This window comes from Trichosurus vulpecula (assembly GCF_011100635.1).
Source record: "Trichosurus vulpecula isolate mTriVul1 chromosome X unlocalized genomic scaffold, mTriVul1.pri SUPER_X_unloc_1, whole genome shotgun sequence".
NCBI classification, from domain to species: domain Eukaryota; kingdom Metazoa; phylum Chordata; class Mammalia; order Diprotodontia; family Phalangeridae; genus Trichosurus; species Trichosurus vulpecula.
Window position 1 is genome coordinate 1,889,229 of NW_023494377.1, and position 8,281 is coordinate 1,897,509.

General features: G+C 43.5%; 1 protein-coding gene across 4 annotated transcripts in view; it reads left to right on the top strand.

Annotated features, from left to right (window-relative positions):
* The window catches only part of TMEM164 (transmembrane protein 164), a 124,329-nt gene that overhangs the window by 18,804 nt on the left and 97,244 nt on the right, over window positions 1-8,281 (top strand). The window lies entirely within an intron of this gene.

The following is an 8,281-nucleotide window of genomic DNA, read 5'->3' on the forward strand; positions in this document are numbered from 1 at the left end:
AATTGAGCTCTGAAAGGAAGTCAGAGATTTTCCAGAGGTGGAGGTGAGGAAGGAGTACATTCTAGGCATAGTTGACAGCCTGTGGAAAGATATAGAGGTAGGAGGTGGATTGTTGTGGTTTCTGTGAAGCACTGTGCAAATTCCAGTTTGGCTGGACCATATTGCCCATGCAGAGGAGGGATATGAAATTCCACTGAAAAGGTAGGTTGGAGTCAGGTTGGAAAAATCTGTATTTGATCTCAAAGGCAATAGGGAGCCACTAGAGCTTTTTGAGTCAGGGAATAGAATAGTGACTCCTGTGCTTTCGCAACATCACATTTGGCAGCTGTGTGTGGAGGGTGTATTGGAAAAGAGAGGGCTTAGAAATGGGCAGACCAATGAAGGGTTACTGTAATAATTCAGGTGAGAGGTGATAAGGACCTGAATCATTCTGGTGACCACAGGAATGGATAAAAAGAGCTCCATCTGAAATATGCTGTGGAGGTAGACTTGCTAAGACTTGGATATGAGAAATGAAGGACACTGAAGAGTCAAGGGTGGCTCTGAGTGCCTGAGGTACAAGGGGGAACCTGGGCGATGGGAAGCATGGTGGATTTCCCTACAGAAATGGAAAGAGAGGGGAAGATGATGAGTTCTGTTTGGGACTTAGTGAGTTGGAGATGCCTAGGAGACATCCCGTTATCCATTTCCAATGGAAAGTTGGCAATTTGGGACTGGAGCTCAGGAGATGGATGAGGGCTGGCCCTCCAGACCAAGGAAGTCTAGAGAGGAGGATCCAAGCAACAGGAGCTGATGGTGTCATGGAGAGAAAGCATAATGACAGAAGAAAAGCTGGCTCAGGACCAAGCCTTGGGTCTTGGTAACTCATAGTTAGGGGGTATGACATGGATAATGGGCTAGGAAAGAAGCCTGAGGAATGCTCAGATAGTTGGGAGGAGAACCCAGAGAGAGTGGTTTCAATGAAGATCCAGAGAGGAGAGAATACCTAGGAGGAGAAGGGTGGTTGACAGTGTTCATATGGTATAGAGAGGTCAAGAGGGATTAGGAAGGACTGAGAAAAGACCATCATGTTCAAAAACTAAGAGATAATTGGTAACTCTAGAGAGAACTGTTTCAGTTGAATGATGAGTTCAGAAGTCAGATTGCAAAGCCGTGAGGAGTGAATGAGGAGGAAAGTGGAGGCCACCAGTACCTTTTGGCTGTGAAAAGGGAGGAGAAATACAGGACAGGGTGTGGTAGGTTCTAATGAGGGTTTTTAAGGGTAGGAGAGGTCTGGGCATGTTTATAGGCAATAGAGAAGGGATCCATAAATAGGGAGAGGCTGAAAATTGGAGAGAGAGGGAGAATGGGCCAACAATAAAAATAAATTGTATACACCTGCCAGGTGTAAGTTAATAACTAACACTGTGACTTCTTCTGATCGTTAGGACTGTATGTTGAAATATATGACTATTTCTTTACATAGCTGTAGTTAGTGTAAGGGGCAGCTGGGTGGCACAGAGGATAGAGTGCTGGACCTGGAGTCAGGAAGACTCATCTTTCAGACTTCAAATCTGGCCTCAGAAACTTACTAGCTGTGTGACCCTGGGCAAGTCACTTCACCCTGCTTGCCTCAGTTTCCTCATGTGTAAAATAGAGAAGGAAATGGCAAACCACTCCAGTCTCTTTGCCAAGAAAACCCAAATGGGTTTTCCAACTCATGAAGAGTTGGACACAACTGAAAAGGACCGAATAGCAACAAACAACAAGTTAATATATGGGCCTCCTACTTTTGTTTTATTCAAAATGCATCTTTTACCATAGGCTTTTCCATATTTTTGTATAGTCTCAGTATTGGTCATTCTTCATGGTGACATAGTATCCATATATGGCTCAACTATTCAGCCTGCTAATTCTTCCACCATTGGACATTAGGTGGCTTCAGGTCTTTCCCTAGAACTCAACTCTGGGCCTCATTGTATAACTATGGCTTATTTTATTTTCTCTAACGATTTCCTCAGCCTCTATTTCCTGTAGTGGAATTCAGATTCCGTGTAGTTCCATCGATTGGTCTCAGAGTCTGAAGAGTTGGATTTAACTCCAAGCTCTACCACTTATGAGTTGTATGATGATAGCTAAGTCATTTAGCCTTCCTCCCATGCCTCAGTTTCCTCATCTGTAAAATGTGAATGATAATAATTTTACTTCCTATATCACAGGGCTTGAAGGGCAGGGGGAAGTACTTTGTAAACTGTTCTGAGCTTTAGAGATTACCATCATATTATTATTATTATACCATAATAATACATCAAAATCAGCTTTGTTACGTTTGCTAGGTTGTTTTCTAGAAAGATTGTACTAACTTGCAGGGCTACCAGCCCTGTGTGAGTGTACAGTTAATCAATTAAAGCATCTATTAAGAGCCTACTAAGTGCCAAGCAGTGGAGATACAAAAGCCAAAAAACAAAAACAGTCCCTGTTCTCAGGGAGCTTACAGTCTGTAGGTGGAAATATTCATTAACCAATAAGCGTTTGTTAAATCTGGGCACTGTACTAGGCACTAGAGATGGAAAGACAAAACGAAACAATCCCTGTCCACAAAGAACTTCCATTTGATATAAATAGCTGGAGACATCCATTAACCAACAAGCATTTGTTAAATCCGGGCACTGTACTAGGCACTAGAGATGGAAAGACAAAACGAAACAATCCCTGTCCACAAAGAACTTCCATTCGATATAAATAGTTTCTGTTCTAGTAAGGGAGGTGATATGTACATACAATGATATATACATCATATGAAGAAAATCCTGAGAAGACAAAGGCCTGCCACTGTTTTGGGAGGCAGCCTATGAGTCCAACTGAAGGACATTGGAGCTGTCCAAACAGAAGAGCTGGGCTGAGCAGGCCTGCTGGGAGAGAGGGGCTGTTTTGGAAGCGTGGAAGCTGACACATCTCACCTCCTCTTAATCCTCTCCCATAGCATCTCTCATCTTCCCTTCCAATCACTTTTATTTCTTCTCTCTGGAACCCTTTTGACCTTGGACGATGCCACAGCACCAAGTCCGCTTTTTAAAAAAATACCACTTAAGTTTTCATTCTTTTCCTGTTGTTCATCCCCTCCAGTGCCTGGGTGTTTTGTTTTGTTGGGTTTTTTTTGGTTTTTTGGTTGTTTGTTCTGCTGTGTGACAGTATCTCCTTGGTCTGTAACTGCTTGTGCTGGTTATGTTTTTCATATGTTCATAGATTTGGGGCTGGAGGAGACCTTAAAGGTCATTGAGTCCAAGCCCCTCATTTTCTGGATGAAGAAACTGAGCCTCACAGAAGTGAAGTGACTTTTGTAGGGTCATACAGCTAGTTAGTGTTTGAAGTGGAATTCATATCCACATCTTCCTACTTCCGAGTTCAGTGCTTTATCCATTGTACCACACTGCTCCTCCTTCCTCAAAAACCTTTCTAGCCCAGCTCGACCTGACTCTGTTCCCTTCCTTGTTCTATGTTCTTTATCCCCTGAGAAAAGAAAGAGACCTTTGAGAAAAGAAAGGGATCGTCTTCTTTCTCTTTCCCTTGGATCATAGGGTCTATTTTTCTACACAAAACACTTTCATTTCAAATCTTGTCTAGGTGTCTTACTACTGGTGTGACCCTAGGCAGAGGTGGGAATTTGCATCCTCGAGGCCACATGTAGCCCTCTGGGGTCCTCAAGTGCGGCCCTTTCCCTGAATCTAGACTTCACAGAACAAATCATCTCTAGGTCCTCAAGTGTGGCCCTTTGCCTGAATCCAAACTTCACAGAACAAATCCCCTCATTTTGTGAAGTTTGGATTCAGGCAAAGGGCTGCACTTGAGGACCTAGAGGGTCACATGTGTGTGGCCTCAAGGCCATAAGTTCCTCACCCCTGCCCTAGACAAATGATCAAATCCTTTCAGGCCTCAGTTTCCTCATCTATAAAATTAGGGGTTGGACTAGATGTTCTTGGAAGTCCCTTTAAGTGCTATATTCTGATCCCATATATGACCAGGGGCAAATCACTTCTCCATCCTGGGCTGCAATTTCTTCATCTGTGAAATGAGGGGATCAGACTCAGTGACCTCTAAGTTACTTTCCTTCCACTTCTAAATCTATGGTCCTATTTGTGACTGAGAAGTGGAGCCTGACTAATGGACAGAGTCCATTTTTCCCCCTCTTTTTCCATTTCCACACCTCCCAAAGTCTCTTAGGCACCACTCTGCTAGCTTTTTTGCCCATTAAGAGAATTTTTTCTCTCTACTCTTCGCAATAACTAGAAGATACCTTTTTCTTGACTCGTCATCCCATGGACATAGTTATTTGCATCATGTCCCCAATCTATCCAAGTATCTGTTCCCTTTCATCCCAATCCAAAAATTATGCTGCTATATCTTAATCTTAATTTCTCATTGGACATCTAAAGATGGCACTTTGGCTTTCTTTCGTTTAAAATATAATGCACAGGAGAAAAATGTTTTTAGACTCATGGCATTTCCCTTTCCTTGCTGGTATTTTTCAGATGACTAGCCCATTGGTTGTTATGTTTCATTGAAGTTTTTTTAATTCATCTTGCTAGGATCCTAAATATAAAGTTGAGCTGGTTTTCATGAGGAAAATTCATCCTGGGGCTCCCAATTTCCAGTGTGAGGTGCCATGTCTAATGACTATATAAACCAGAGCTGTAGGAAGATCAAATAATCTGTACTTCTAGGCATTGTGGGGAGTGTTTTAAGCTGGCCTTTGAGATTAGAGGCACAGAGATGCAAATAGCTGTTTGATAGCATTGGCAAACTTGGGGCCACACCATTTGGGTATGTAGACTTCTCCCCTCTAATGCATGCCTCATCTACCTACAGTCTTTAAGATCTGCTGGGATCGAGAAAAGGGAAATACCAGTACCGCAGGGTCCTCCAGCCTGTGTTCCTTAGCCACTAATTGTTGCTTAAAATGCTCCCATGGATGGCATGTTGCTTCTTCCCTTATAGGAAGAGAGCTCATTTGTATGTGAATAACCCCAGTTTATAATTGCTAGTGTCAAATTTCTTCTTGGTAAGCTACATAAGGCTCACACAAAAGAAGAGAAGTGTGTCTGGAAACACTTGGTCACATGCGGTTTGTTGGCAAGAGAACAGAAATCATCAGCTCAGGTACTTGTGTCCTGCTAATTGGGCACCAGGAAGTGGAGGGATTGTAGAGGACCAGTGGTGAGACCCCAGCCTTTGAATCATTACTGACCTTTCCCCTATTAGGAATTGTCAGTTTAGTCACTGTGTTTGCAGATGGTTTCACCTCTAGACCTTGCCCTTTTTGCAGCCCTTGAAGAGCCATTTTATTCTGATGCTCATTAAATAAAACACAGAGTCAGGCTGCTCATTAAACCACTGGATTCTGGGTAGGTGTTTTGAACAGGATACATGCTGAACATTCCTAAAGATGATTTGCCCTATCCAGAAATCAGCTGGCAGGCACAATGGGGACTAGGAGAGAATAGGAACAAATGTCTTAGCTTTCTGACCTCCAGTTTTTCTGGGCACTGTCCTACCCAGGAAGAAGAGCATTGGCTTTGGAGTCAGAGGACCTAGGTTTGAATTCTGTCTCTGCCACTTATTAACCTGAATCAACTTGGCTAATTCACTTTCCTTCCCTGGGCTTCCCAGCTTCCTCTTCTGTAAATGAGGAGGTTGTACTAGATGACCTCTGAGCTTCCTTCCAGTTCTAGATCTTGGTTCTTAGGTATATCCTTGGGCAAGTCACTTCTCCTTGGGCCTCAGTTTCCTCATTTGTAAAACAAAAGATGACCTCTGAAGTCCCTTCCAGCACTAGATCCGTGATATATGATCATGGGCAAGTCACTTGACTTCCCTTTGCCTTAGTTTCCTTTTCTGTAAAATAAGGGGGTTGAACTAGAAGAAGGATGAGATTTTCCTCATGAAAACAAGCTCAACTTTATATCTAGGATCCTAGCAAGATGAATTTAAAAAATGTCAATGAAACATAACAACCAATGGGCTAGTCATCTGAAAAATACAGGCAAGGAAAGGGAAATGCCATGAGTCTAAGAAACATTCTAGCTTCTTCCAGCTCTAAGTCAATGGTACTATGATAGCAACTTACTGCATAGTAGGAGTGGGTGAGCTGTGAAATGGCAAGAAAGACTCTTGTGTAAGCAGGTTTGGGTCCAGGAGAAAGTAAAGGGGGGGGCCTTGACCAAGGTGCTAGAAAAATAGAAAGTAAGGGAGGGGGCCTTGACCAAGGTGCTAGAAAATAGAAAGTAAGGGGGGGGTCTTGACCAAGGTGCTAGAAAAATGTTGCCCCCTTTCCCCTCCCATTGCTTGATTGTATGGTGAGCGGGCTTGGTTTGAAATATAACCAAGAAAAGCCTTCTTGATCTGCCTTGTCTGGGTAAGAGGGTGAACTGGCCCTTTATGGGATTATAGAACCGAAGATTTTAGAACTGGAGCAATCTTAGAGGTCATCTAGTTCAGTCTCTTCAGTTTACCGAGGGGGAAACTGAGTCAGGGAGGGGAATGATTTACCTAAGGCACAAAGTTGTTAAGTGCCAGTTCTTCATATTCTGCTCTGGCTTCTCATACCTACCACTCTCCTCTCGAGGCCTGTTGTCCATATTTTGGCCACATCTCAGCACATTAGCAATGTCACAGGAAGACGGAGCATGATGAGACTCTCTGTGAGCTGATTTTAAGTTGCGTAGAAGGTGGGTTTTCCTGTGTTATCCTGTGGATATGTGTCAGAGGCGAGCCATGAACTCAGGTCTGCCAGGCTCTGAGGCGAGTTCTCTGTCTACTAGGCCACACTGCCTTTCTACACTCACACTGCTAGAAAGTGTGTGTGATCATAGGCCAGTCACTTACCTTCTCTAGCCCTGGGGCCCCAATGTTCTGATTAGAGTTGTTGTTGTTCAGTTATGTCTGACTCTTCATGGCCCCTTTTTAGGGCTTTCTGGAACAAATACTGGAGTGGTTCGCCATTTCCTTCTGCAGCTCATTTGACAGATGAGGAAACTGAGGCAAACCGGGTAAAGCAACTTGGCCAGGATGACACAGTGTATGAGGCCAGATTTGATTCCAGGTCTTTTGACTCTAGGCCCAGCACTATCTACTGTTGCCACCCAGCTGCCCTGTGAGAACTTCCTTTTCCCCACTATTTCAGATAGGCCCTACTCAACCATGATTTATGTACCTGTGTGTTTACCCTTCCCCCTCCTTTTATTTCTGGCATTCTAATCAAATCTACCATTGTTCCTGGAAAGGGTCAGTCTGCTCGCTATGGTACCAGTTACTATCTCCATAACTGGTGGATCATGGTAACCCCTCCTAGGCTCCAACTTGCCAATGGTGTCTCCCTCTATTAGAATGTAAGAACCTTGGGGGCAGGGAGAGTGTGTATTTTTGGTTTTGTGTCTTCCTTCCTTAACACTGCACCTTGTGCTTGACAAATGTCATTTCATTCCTTTAGCTGCCTTTACTGTAAGATAGAGACAATGATACTTTTCTGGGCTTGTGTGGCTCCAATTAGGCACTGTATATAAAGTACTTGGTCATGTATAAGCCAGTGGCAGGATCCAGGTGGTTCACACCGGTTCGGTAGAACCAGTACCTAATTTTATGTTTAGTTCTGCAAACTAATTAGCAGGTTGTTAGCAAGTTGTTAGTAGGGGTAGGGCCTACACCCGCCATGTCAGCAGCTGGGGGGGAGGGTGAGTCAGCTCCATTCTGTGGAGAACCAGTTGTTTATTCATTTGAATCCCACCACTGATATAAGCGATTGGTATATAAAGCAAAGCTCTGTATAAAATGTCAGCTGTGATTTTTAAGGTAAATGTAGGTGTGCGATCTGAGACACATTTAGTTTCTTAGTGGCCGATTTCATTATTCCTACCCTGCAACCCTAAAGCCAAATGCAAGGTCCAAGATATGGACTAGTCTCCATTTTATTAAGAAGGCAACACAAATGTTGTCATGGGAAGGCATTCTCTCACATGTTTATTAAGAACAACTCCTCCCATTTCAATTGCACTGTATGGTTTGAAAAGTGATGTCCTCAGAACGGTTCCTAAAGAGTCAGAGAGCTTTGGGGGCAGATAGGTGGTGCAGTGAGTAGAGCACTGGCCCTGGAGTCAGGAGGACCTGAGTTCAAATCTGACTTCAGACACTTGACACATTTACTAGCTGTGTGACCTTGGGCAAGTCACTTAATCCCAATTGCCCTGCCCCCCCTCCCAAAAAAAAACTAAAAAAAAAAAAAGAATCAGAGAGCCTTTCTGAGTGGTAA